Raw genomic sequence first — 13,763 nt, 5'->3', positions numbered from 1 at the left:
TCTTCTTCCAGATGGAAATTTGCCAACTAAAGCTAATGTCACTATTTAAGTTCCTTACCATGGTTCCTTATTATTCCATGAGATATGTCAATTTAAATAATCACATGTAACCACATTCGTTAATAAAAAACTGAATATGTTAAAAAACGAACTTTATTGCCATGCCCCAATATTGGTTAGAAATGCGTGGAATCCTAAAACGGAAGAAAAACTGAACAATATGCGACAATGTTTACATTTATTCAATTAAAGGTATGCCAATGCAAATTTAATAATATATCCTCAGGAAAACTTCTAAAAATGGATAAGCTCTAAGAAGCAACTATTAAAATTATGTGTGCCGTGTTTATATGTCTTTTTATTGTGCTGGTCTTTGGTCATTCTCATGACACGGTTTAGCCAACCCAATCGTTGCCAGTACTTGAAGGGTTGTCTTCTTTTTCTTCGCTTTTTCAGGGTAGGATGTTTTTTTGTAGGTTACTAACCCGACACCCATCCCAAGATTTTATAGTTTTCATATGAAAATGTTACCTCATTACCTTTAACGGGTGTTAAGGGCAGTTACAAAAGAGACACAATGGGTAGGACAATGTAAACTTCAGATGAAAAAGCCACACAATTTTGCTAAACAATTTTTTATTTTTTCGAAAAAAAATCCCGGCGTTATATGGTTTGCATAATTGAAAAACATAAAACATTATGCTGATTATTGTAATTGGAATCAGGAAAAACTAAATCCTATTTTTTGGCATAACATATTTCTTGAAACATATTGAAATATATAATGTCATCAAATTTGACATCCCTACTACCATTGCAATATGCGACATATTCTCTGCATTTTTTGATATTTATTCGGTATGTGTGGCATGTAAGTCAAGAGCAAAGACTTGTAAAGTATTTACAAAGACACTAAAGTATTTGTGATATGCATACAGAATTGTGGGAACAGCAAAAAATCACTCACTTGGTGAAGCCCTGCCAGCAATTGGAAGTGTGTTTCGCACTCCCTCGCCTAAGAAGTCAGATTGTTGTTGAAGATTGTTGTTGAATTACACAAACAATTTCTATAGCCTTATTGTGATTACGTTTTATCGCGCATGCCGACACTTCGGAGTGACATCTGAGGGACTTCCAAGGCGATTGTTTACATTTATTTAATGATTCAACACATTTGAACAAATATAGAACATTTTCTTTCTGATGATTATATGAGACGGTGGTGCAGTGGTAAGCATACTCGCTTTGCACTCTGAAGGTCCGGGTTCGCTTCCTAAGTCAGGCCACAAAACATAACATTTTTAAAATGACAAAATTAATGTGGGCGGAAATTGCAAAGAATAATTTCTCTAAAAGAGAAGAGAAATAAAAAAAATAAATAAACATAAAAAAATTTAAAAAAGTTAATAAAAATAAAAAAATTAAAAAAATAAATAAGAACTAAAAAATAAATAGAAAAAAATTAAAAAAAATTTAATTTCTAGAACTATCGCGGAAATGATCTTCTAGAAGTGTCGCTGGAGTGACTTCCAAGACGACACGCCGGCGTGGTTCATTTCTTCACAACGGAGGTCACTTCAGGGTGACTTCTGCGACTATCGCCGCGACTGTTTTCATCGCCCTGGGCGACACGCCTAAGTCACTTCCGCGATAGTTTTTGCTTGCAGGGAGATAATGCATAAACTGACATGCGAATTGGATTACATTTGTTTGTGTAAGCGTTTACATGTAGTCGGTGACAAGTGAATTGAGTAATAGGGACAATTGTTTTCGATTTATTTTACTACTATAGTGTGAAGGAAAATGTGTATACATAAATGGATAGAAAAGAAAGAATTGTAAAGATAGCATTTGTTCTGCATATTTTAACTAAACTGTATTCATTTTAAAATGCATTTACGATTACAAAGTTAATAACTCATGGATTTACCGAAGAATGAAGTGATTTAAATTGTGAGTGACGATGAAGAACATACTAATGAATTCAATATAAAAGTCTATAAATGATATTACAGTAAAGAATAATAATACATTATTCTCGAGGTAGGTGTTTGAAGATTTTGAAGGATTATATGGGTTATGCTGAAATTTTTTAGGCTTTGAATTGTTGTAAAGCTAAATATCTATATATGAAGTTTTTTGTTTAAATTATTTTTATAAAATTAATTCAATTATTACCCAATGATAGTAAAGATATGACCTAAATGATGAATTCCTTCAATTTATTCATATGATTGACAGAATCTTTAATAATCTCTTATAAAAATAAAGAAACATCCATACTGAAATATACCACAGTTGATATGTGTAGAAAATATCTTTAATAAATTTCGCAAAATGTTATAAAATGTGTTCAGCATTGGATGTCTGGATATTTCAGACATTTGTCATTGCATTTGTAAATGTATTATGCAAATAAGCAAATAATAAATGATAAATTGATGTATTTTTAATTATCATCGATTATAAAATCATTCCAAAATAAATATTTGACAAAAAATAACATCCGAAAATATTTACCCAATATATTGTCAATTAAAAGGAATTTGCTGTAATTAATTTTTGTTTGCGACATTTATTTGACTGGTCAATTTAATTAATGTAATATGTATGTGACTAGACATGTACTTATTCAAAAGATTGATTGTTACTTTTTTATTAGTTAGTAAACAGAGATGTTTTGGGGGAAAAATAACAAATATCTTTTAAATTGAGACAATTTATTTAATGCACATATCGTATTCTCCAGAATTTGCGTAAGGTGAACGTCTCGTCAATTGTGGATTTGCACAGTCTAAAGTGTATTATTATTTTCCTTTCCAAATTCTGTGTCTATTCGTGCGTACCTTTGATACAAATTCTTTTAGCCACTTGGGTGCAAATGTTGTTTTAACCTCCGACTAACTAAAAATCCGCAATCAATCTCATGCTTAATATCATCGCAGATAGTGCGTAAAGAGCACCGTCTCTAGGTACAGGTCATGGTCCTTAAAACAGCTTATTTTCTAACAGTTTGGCACATTCTATATACATTAGGGTTATGACTTTTTTACAACCTCGTATCCCCGTATCATAGGGTGATGAGTTTTGCCATAAGATTACATAAAATCTTAATTATAAGGTGATTCGATGAAAAAACCTCACGCACAAAATGATTTTAAAATTTGAATTTATCAAAATTATTGGCAATTTTTTATAGTCACTGTAAGCTGATATACATTTGAAAATAAACTTTAGAGCCACATGAGATAATAAAACTGAAATCACATTTATTTCTAACTAATTTTCTTCAATTCTGAGAATCGTAAAAATGTCGTAAACGCATTTATTCAAAGATATAATTTTTTAACAAAAACAAAAAATTTTAAATTTTTTCAAAGTGGTTTGTGCATGACCTTTTTCAATATTTGAATAGAATAAACGTCATTATAGTTATTAGTAGGCTTATATTTATTCATTCGTGCAACAAAAAATAATTTTTGAAAAAAAAAATTTTCATTTCATGCATTTTTGTAAAAAAATATTTTTTAAATCGATTTGTGCGTGAACTTTTTTTATATTTCAATGGAATAAACCATAGCGTAGTGATTAATAGGCAAAAATTCATTCATCTATGCTACAGGAAATCATTTTTGAGAAAAAATGTAAAAAAGTCATAACCCTAATATACATATATAAAATAGAAAAATGTTTGTACGTTTGTTAGTTTGTTTGTTATTTATGGACTCGAAAACTGCTGAACAGATCTTCCTGAAAATTTGAGGCCATATTGCAACATCGCCTGAAAGTAAAATAGGCTATATGAATTTTTGAAATTCCGCGTCCATCTCGTCGGTGTCATGCTTAAGTGTTCCATACGCCATTTTTGACATTTTGAGATAAAGGTACCTTACAAGGTTTTGAACCATGCTCTTTCAGATTTTTTGGTCGGTTTTTCTCTATCTCTTATAGTTTCTGAGATATTCAGATGCCAGTATGTTCCATATCCGCTTTGTGACCCAAAAAATCTTATCGTTTTGTTCCATATCCATAAAGCCTGGCGTATGGAACAAAACAACTTTGAACTTTTTAGTTCCATATCCATGTCGTTTGGCGTATGGAACAAAAAGAGACAAAAACGAATTGTTCCGCACCAAAAATGATGGCGTTTGGAACAAAAAATTGTCCATTTTTGCCAAGTTACGGAAATGTGTGGCGTATGGAACAAATTGTTTTAAAAGACTAGGTTTAAAAACTGAATAAGAATCGTTTCTAAATCCAAATATTGTTGAATATTGTATTGTTATATGAAAACGAGAATGTATCAATCGTTTAAACAAAAAATCCATAGTTTAAAGACAAAAGTTTGATGTAAGTCCACAAAAATATACGCAAAAACGTCCATTCGACTTGAAGCTAACCGACTACAAAAATGGTATTATAAGAAAATCGCGTTTAAATGTTTTATGTTACCTTAGAAATGCAAAATATCAATCCGTTTTTTTCCGATCGAAATTTTTACCACAAAAAATAGTGATAAGTGGGGGAAATGCCTTAAATAAATGTTTTAATAAACCTATAATAAAGGTCCTTATTGTATTTATATGAGAAAAATAAATGTTTCATTTAAAGTCCTGATTTTTAAACTCCACCGTAGGACTTCATATAAGGGAGGTGGAACACGATTGATAAAAAGTGTTTTGGTTGAAATGTGACAAAACGTGTTCCATGTGACACAAACTGCCAAAAACACGAAAAAAAGATTCCATGGAACAATTCAGCAACTTTTTGCAATTCTAAAAATTTGCCATAACTTCTAGACTATCACAGATATCTGACTAAAATAATCTACTGAAATATTCTATGAGTTTAGTTAAGTAGAACTGAGCTCTTAAAGTATTGGATTATTGCACCATTTTTATCCTGTATGGCCTTAAACATTAACTTAAGTTTTTCTCGAATCAGGCAAATGGCGTATGGAACACTTAAGCATGACACCGACGATCTGGAGACATAGCCTCAGGATCGCAGGTATTTTGTATGCCAATATTCTGATATCTAACAAACGGTTAAAGATATAGTCTCCAAATTTGGAATAAGTTACGAAATTTGGCCTAGAAATAAATTTGCCAAATTATATTAAAATTTTTGACCGAATTTTGTGCAGAAATATGTGTACCAAAATATATTGAAATCGGTTTAGATTTTAATGTATCTCCCATATATATATTCGACCGATTTAATGTATTTTATGCACCATACACGCTATGTATGTCTAATTTCAATGAAATTTGGAATGTTTGACAGAATTTGGTCTAGAAATAAGTATGCCAAATTATATTGAATTCGGTCCAGATTTAGATATAGCTCCAATACATTATTTCGGCGGATTTCATGTATTTTATGCACCAACACGCTTTGCATGTCCAATTTCAATAAAATTTGAACTGCGCACTACAGGCCCAATGGCAGGTTTCTGAGGCAAAAAGTCTATTTTTGAAGTCATATATTTGGATAAAATAGTAACGGGATTAGATTCTTAACACTTTGAGCCACTTAGAAACAAAACCATTTCAGCCTGGCAACGCTTCATGACCACATACCGGGCTGTCAAAGTTATTGCATCTTACATTGTAAAATGTTATAAAAATCTATCAAACGACGAACAAATTTGTTTCGCTCGACAATTAAAATCCGCTAACATAATAAACAGTTTTTTAATGGATAACACGTGTAAAGGTATGTAAATTAATATTCTGATTAAGAATTAAAAAAGTTAGATTTGGTAAGAAATATTTGATGTATTTTTGTGTAGTTTATATTGTAGTTTATATGGTTTTTGGAATAGAACTCTCGGTATTGCGAAGTATTCGGGAAATTATATATATGCGGTAGAAGTTAATACTCAGTACTATATGTGTAGAAAATTTTATCCCCATATGGATCCGTAAACTTAAAGAAAAATACTTACAGATAGATACTTAAAGATTTAAATAGAAATGCGGATATCCTGGAAGGGCCACCATATTCTACAATGGTAAATATTCTCTAAACTGTATGGAAATGACTTATGCGTAAAATATACGACTCTAGGAGACAGTACGCTTCCAAAAATAAACTTGTTGACAAAAAATGCAAGCTTTGTTAGGCATTACACCTGATTATTTGAAGAATCCTTGCCAAAGCAGGATATACGGGTGTATCCTTAATCAGGAGGGATGTACTTTTACTGAATAGTACTGAAAGTACTTCGTTTTCATAACACCGGTCATTAAGCCCATGAACCCGTTTTAGATAAAAATGCTATTAAAGTAAGAATGATTTTAACGGAGTCTGTCCAAGGGTTAAATTTTATAAAACACACCGAAGGTCGACCACTCACAGAAAAGTTTTATTTTAAGTTGATTACACTGTGAAAGCCCTTTGTGAGTATATTAAGATTCCCGAATGACAGATCCGCAGTGAGTCGAACTTCCGATTTATGGCGTGATGAATTTTCTGCTGAAGACCCTGTAAGGCATCTGAAATTAGCGTTATATCTTTGTCAACTGTTGTTTTAGCTTATTTTTGAGATGACATGTCTGCAGTCAAATAGAATGAGGATTATTTTCGTAGAGCATTCCGACCTTCTTACTCGCTTCCTTCAATGTCCTTGTTGTCCTTTATTTTAAGAACCGCTATAAAAGTACCGCAAGTTGTCGTTTTTCATCTTCGAAATGTTCTGCAAAAATGTCGCTCAGAAAATTTTAGGTACGGTTCTCATTGACATCTATTGATATTGTCAAAAAGAATTATCTCTGCCGCAAATTTTCACCTCCATTTTGTGTCACAGTGTTATACTCGTAATGTAAAAATGGTTCCAAATGCCCAGCTAACATTGCATCTATCCAAGGGTAAAATCCATAGAACCCTGCCGATAAGCACAAAATAATTACTTTTATAAACCAAAAAAGCATTTATGCTAACGAGGGTATAAACACTTTCATACGAACAAAATGTTCCTTATCGAAATAATGACTATGTTTGGACGAAATCCGTTTCAGACAATTTGGAGTCGATTTAGCAATGTCCGTCCGTCTGTCTGGCTGGAGTGCACGATAACTCTTAAAGTTCGAAGATGGGCCATATCACTCCATCCCCTCGGTTACCTAACTCTCGAAAGGACGAACCGATTTGGCCAATACTTTGCACATCATAATATTTTTACCAGACATAGATCAGGTTATAATATGTACTATTCAGGGGCAAGTCCATACTTCTAGAGAAAATGGCCCGAAAGCTGTAAAACCCCGCCAAGGCACCATGTGCAGTGGGTGCAGCGCACGATAACTCTCCAACGGATAAACCAATTCGATCCAAAATTTGACAGTCGAAATATTTTGCGCAAACTTAAATCAAGATCCCACAACAGTTCAAAACTTTTGGTCGATACCCTCAGCCTATGTGAATTGAAACTTTCATCCTCGGACAGATCGAATGTAGTTAGGGTCTTTTCAGTATTTTGTGGCCTTTTTTGAACTTGCCGACGGAATATGGATTAGGATGAAAGTTCAAAAGTGCTGCAAAGGCGAACAGAACATAAACTGCACTTAGACACAAATGTTGAACTTTTGTGGGGAAGTACCCTATGTTACCTCCATTGTGCATAGCATTTAAGTTACATTTTTTAAATATTCGGGGGAAGTACCGGAAGTTGTGGGCCGGTATTGCCTAACTTCGAACTAAAACTATGACAAAATATGGCAAAGGGCAAACTTTTGGACCAAATCTGTTGACCAGTTCGAAATATGTCGTGTTCTCCATACCCTAGATAAGGTGCCAAAGAGGTTTTTTACATCTTTCGGGCTGTTTTCTCAAGAAGTATGGACTAGCCCCTGAAAAAAAAAAACTGTTACCGTCGTAATGGAGCAGCGAATGCAAGTTGCTTCAACAAAAATCAAAGTGATTTGTGAGCAGGTCTTAAAGTGAACTTATCCGTAATTTTGTGTGATAGGTACCCGAAGTAGTGGACAAATATAGTCCATAGTCGAACCTCATATATATCTGGTAGATATATGTATTACACACTCTAATACAGTATGGGCTAAATCGCTCACTCCCTTAAAAAGTTATCGTGCGAACAAGTTTTCCGAATATTTTTGAACTTTTGTGGGGGAGGTACCTGAAGCAGTGGATCGATATGGCTTATGTTCGAAACTATGTTTGGACAAAATATTAAGAAGGCCAAATTTTGGACCGAATCGGCGCACACTGGTCGAAACCATTGATCTAGCGGCGCGAAAGTCAAAAAATCAAAGTATAAAATTGATTGAGGCCTGAAGTTACATAGTTATGTAGCAATAAATTTTCAAAAATTATTTTTTTTTATGTTTTTAGTGCAATATACTTTTGTTGAATGGAGCGTATCTACAAAGGTCCACTGAGGTTCAGTCCAATTTTTGTTTACTAATTAATTTGGACTTCCTAGATTCCGAATAACCACAATTTAGCTGCATATCGCTGCAAATCTTGCTGATAAATGGTCTTGAAAAATAGCTTTAATCCTCAAAATACCCTAAATCTGTCGGTACAGCTATAATATTTATATTCTTCTTCCAGATGGAAATTTGCCAACTAAAGCTAATGTCACTATTTAAGTTCCTTACCATGGTTCCTTATTATTCCATGAGATATGTCAATTTAAATAATCACATGTAACCACATTCGTTAATAAAAAACTGAATATGTTAAAAAACGAACTTTATTGCCATGCCCCAATATTGGTTAGAAATGCGTGGAATCCTAAAACGGAAGAAAAACTGAACAATATGCGACAATGTTTACATTTATTCAATTAAAGGTATGCCAATGCAAATTTAATAATATATCCTCAGGAAAACTTCTAAAAATGGATAAGCTCTAAGAAGCAACTATTAAAATTATGTGTGCCGTGTTTATATGTCTTTTTATTGTGCTGGTCTTTGGTCATTCTCATGACACGGTTTAGCCAACCCAATCGTTGCCAGTACTTGAAGGGTTGTCTTCTTTTTCTTCGCTTTTTCAGGGTAGGATGTTTTTTTGTAGGTTACTAACCCGACACCCATCCCAAGATTTTATAGTTTTCATATGAAAATGTTACCTCATTACCTTTAACGGGTGTTAAGGGCAGTTACAAAAGAGACACAATGGGTAGGACAATGTAAACTTCAGATGAAAAAGCCACACAATTTTGCTAAACAATTTTTTATTTTTTCGAAAAAAAATCCCGGCGTTATATGGTTTGCATAATTGAAAAACATAAAACATTATGCTGATTATTGTAATTGGAATCAGGAAAAACTAAATCCTATTTTTTGGCATAACATATTTCTTGAAACATATTGAAATATATAATGTCATCAAATTTGACATCCCTACTACCATTGCAATATGCGACATATTCTCTGCATTTTTTGATATTTATTCGGTATGTGTGGCATGTAAGTCAAGAGCAAAGACTTGTAAAGTATTTACAAAGACACTAAAGTATTTGTGATATGCATACAGAATTGTGGGAACAGCAAAAAATCACTCACTTGGTGAAGCCCTGCCAGCAATTGGAAGTGTGTTTCGCACTCCCTCGCCTAAGAAGTCAGATTGTTGTTGAAGATTGTTGTTGAATTACACAAACAATTTCTATAGCCTTATTGTGATTACGTTTTATCGCGCATGCCGACACTTCGGAGTGACATCTGAGGGACTTCCAAGGCGATTGTTTACATTTATTTAATGATTCAACACATTTGAACAAATATAGAACATTTTCTTTCTGATGATTATATGAGACGGTGGTGCAGTGGTAAGCATACTCGCTTTGCACTCTGAAGGTCCGGGTTCGCTTCCTAAGTCAGGCCACAAAACATAACATTTTTAAAATGACAAAATTAATGTGGGCGGAAATTGCAAAGAATAATTTCTCTAAAAGAGAAGAGAAATAAAAAAAATAAATAAACATAAAAAAATTTAAAAAAGTTAATAAAAATAAAAAAATTAAAAAAATAAATAAGAACTAAAAAATAAATAGAAAAAAATTAAAAAAAATTTAATTTCTAGAACTATCGCGGAAATGATCTTCTAGAAGTGTCGCTGGAGTGACTTCCAAGACGACACGCCGGCGTGGTTCATTTCTTCACAACGGAGGTCACTTCAGGGTGACTTCTGCGACTATCGCCGCGACTGTTTTCATCGCCCTGGGCGACACGCCTAAGTCACTTCCGCGATAGTTTTTGCTTGCAGGGAGATAATGCATAAACTGACATGCGAATTGGATTACATTTGTTTGTGTAAGCGTTTACATGTAGTCGGTGACAAGTGAATTGAGTAATAGGGACAATTGTTTTCGATTTATTTTACTACTATAGTGTGAAGGAAAATGTGTATACATAAATGGATAGAAAAGAAAGAATTGTAAAGATAGCATTTGTTCTGCATATTTTAACTAAACTGTATTCATTTTAAAATGCATTTACGATTACAAAGTTAATAACTCATGGATTTACCGAAGAATGAAGTGATTTAAATTGTGAGTGACGATGAAGAACATACTAATGAATTCAATATAAAAGTCTATAAATGATATTACAGTAAAGAATAATAATACATTATTCTCGAGGTAGGTGTTTGAAGATTTTGAAGGATTATATGGGTTATGCTGAAATTTTTTAGGCTTTGAATTGTTGTAAAGCTAAATATCTATATATGAAGTTTTTTGTTTAAATTATTTTTATAAAATTAATTCAATTATTACCCAATGATAGTAAAGATATGACCTAAATGATGAATTCCTTCAATTTATTCATATGATTGACAGAATCTTTAATAATCTCTTATAAAAATAAAGAAACATCCATACTGAAATATACCACAGTTGATATGTGTAGAAAATATCTTTAATAAATTTCGCAAAATGTTATAAAATGTGTTCAGCATTGGATGTCTGGATATTTCAGACATTTGTCATTGCATTTGTAAATGTATTATGCAAATAAGCAAATAATAAATGATAAATTGATGTATTTTTAATTATCATCGATTATAAAATCATTCCAAAATAAATATTTGACAAAAAATAACATCCGAAAATATTTACCCAATATATTGTCAATTAAAAGGAATTTGCTGTAATTAATTTTTGTTTGCGACATTTATTTGACTGGTCAATTTAATTAATGTAATATGTATGTGACTAGACATGTACTTATTCAAAAGATTGATTGTTACTTTTTTATTAGTTAGTAAACAGAGATGTTTTGGGGGAAAAATAACAAATATCTTTTAAATTGAGACAATTTATTTAATGCACATATCGTATTCTCCAGAATTTGCGTAAGGTGAACGTCTCGTCAATTGTGGATTTGCACAGTCTAAAGTGTATTATTATTTTCCTTTCCAAATTCTGTGTCTATTCGTGCGTACCTTTGATACAAATTCTTTTAGCCACTTGGGTGCAAATGTTGTTTTAACCTCCGACTAACTAAAAATCCGCAATCAATCTCATGCTTAATATCATCGCAGATAGTGCGTAAAGAGCACCGTCTCTAGGTACAGGTCATGGTCCTTAAAACAGCTTATTTTCTAACAGTTTGGCACATTCTATATACATTAGGGTTATGACTTTTTTACAACCTCGTATCCCCGTATCATAGGGTGATGAGTTTTGCCATAAGATTACATAAAATCTTAATTATAAGGTGATTCGATGAAAAAACCTCACGCACAAAATGATTTTAAAATTTGAATTTATCAAAATTATTGGCAATTTTTTATAGTCACTGTAAGCTGATATACATTTGAAAATAAACTTTAGAGCCACATGAGATAATAAAACTGAAATCACATTTATTTCTAACTAATTTTCTTCAATTCTGAGAATCGTAAAAATGTCGTAAACGCATTTATTCAAAGATATAATTTTTTAACAAAAACAAAAAATTTTAAATTTTTTCAAAGTGGTTTGTGCATGACCTTTTTCAATATTTGAATAGAATAAACGTCATTATAGTTATTAGTAGGCTTATATTTATTCATTCGTGCAACAAAAAATAATTTTTGAAAAAAAAAATTTTCATTTCATGCATTTTTGTAAAAAAATATTTTTTAAATCGATTTGTGCGTGAACTTTTTTTATATTTCAATGGAATAAACCATAGCGTAGTGATTAATAGGCAAAAATTCATTCATCTATGCTACAGGAAATCATTTTTGAGAAAAAATGTAAAAAAGTCATAACCCTAATATACATATATAAAATAGAAAAATGTTTGTACGTTTGTTAGTTTGTTTGTTATTTATGGACTCGAAAACTGCTGAACAGATCTTCCTGAAAATTTGAGGCCATATTGCAACATCGCCTGAAAGTAAAATAGGCTATATGAATTTTTGAAATTCCGCGTCCATCTCGTCGGTGTCATGCTTAAGTGTTCCATACGCCATTTTTGACATTTTGAGATAAAGGTACCTTACAAGGTTTTGAACCATGCTCTTTCAGATTTTTTGGTCGGTTTTTCTCTATCTCTTATAGTTTCTGAGATATTCAGATGCCAGTATGTTCCATATCCGCTTTGTGACCCAAAAAATCTTATCGTTTTGTTCCATATCCATAAAGCCTGGCGTATGGAACAAAACAACTTTGAACTTTTTAGTTCCATATCCATGTCGTTTGGCGTATGGAACAAAAAGAGACAAAAACGAATTGTTCCGCACCAAAAATGATGGCGTTTGGAACAAAAAATTGTCCATTTTTGCCAAGTTACGGAAATGTGTGGCGTATGGAACAAATTGTTTTAAAAGACTAGGTTTAAAAACTGAATAAGAATCGTTTCTAAATCCAAATATTGTTGAATATTGTATTGTTATATGAAAACGAGAATGTATCAATCGTTTAAACAAAAAATCCATAGTTTAAAGACAAAAGTTTGATGTAAGTCCACAAAAATATACGCAAAAACGTCCATTCGACTTGAAGCTAACCGACTACAAAAATGGTATTATAAGAAAATCGCGTTTAAATGTTTTATGTTACCTTAGAAATGCAAAATATCAATCCGTTTTTTTCCGATCGAAATTTTTACCACAAAAAATAGTGATAAGTGGGGGAAATGCCTTAAATAAATGTTTTAATAAACCTATAATAAAGGTCCTTATTGTATTTATATGAGAAAAATAAATGTTTCATTTAAAGTCCTGATTTTTAAACTCCACCGTAGGACTTCATATAAGGGAGGTGGAACACGATTGATAAAAAGTGTTTTGGTTGAAATGTGACAAAACGTGTTCCATGTGACACAAACTGCCAAAAACACGAAAAAAAGATTCCATGGAACAATTCAGCAACTTTTTGCAATTCTAAAAATTTGCCATAACTTCTAGACTATCACAGATATCTGACTAAAATAATCTACTGAAATATTCTATGAGTTTAGTTAAGTAGAACTGAGCTCTTAAAGTATTGGATTATTGCACCATTTTTATCCTGTATGGCCTTAAACATTAACTTAAGTTTTTCTCGAATCAGGCAAATGGCGTATGGAACACTTAAGCATGACACCGACGATCTGGAGACATAGCCTCAGGATCGCAGGTATTTTGTATGCCAATATTCTGATATCTAACAAACGGTTAAAGATATAGTCTCCAAATTTGGAATAAGTTACGAAATTTGGCCTAGAAATAAATTTGCCAAATTATATTAAAATTTTTGACCGAATTTTGTGCAGAAATATGTGTACCAAAATATATTGAAATCGGTTTAGATTTTAATGTATCTC

The sequence above is a fragment of the Musca autumnalis genome, unplaced genomic scaffold (assembly GCF_047663935.1).
Source record: "Musca autumnalis isolate F117 unplaced genomic scaffold, ASM4766393v1 scaffold_3, whole genome shotgun sequence".
Lineage (NCBI taxonomy): Eukaryota > Metazoa > Arthropoda > Insecta > Diptera > Muscidae > Musca > Musca autumnalis.
The sequence above is the reverse complement of the archived record's forward strand: the minus strand, read 5'-3'. Positions refer to the sequence as shown.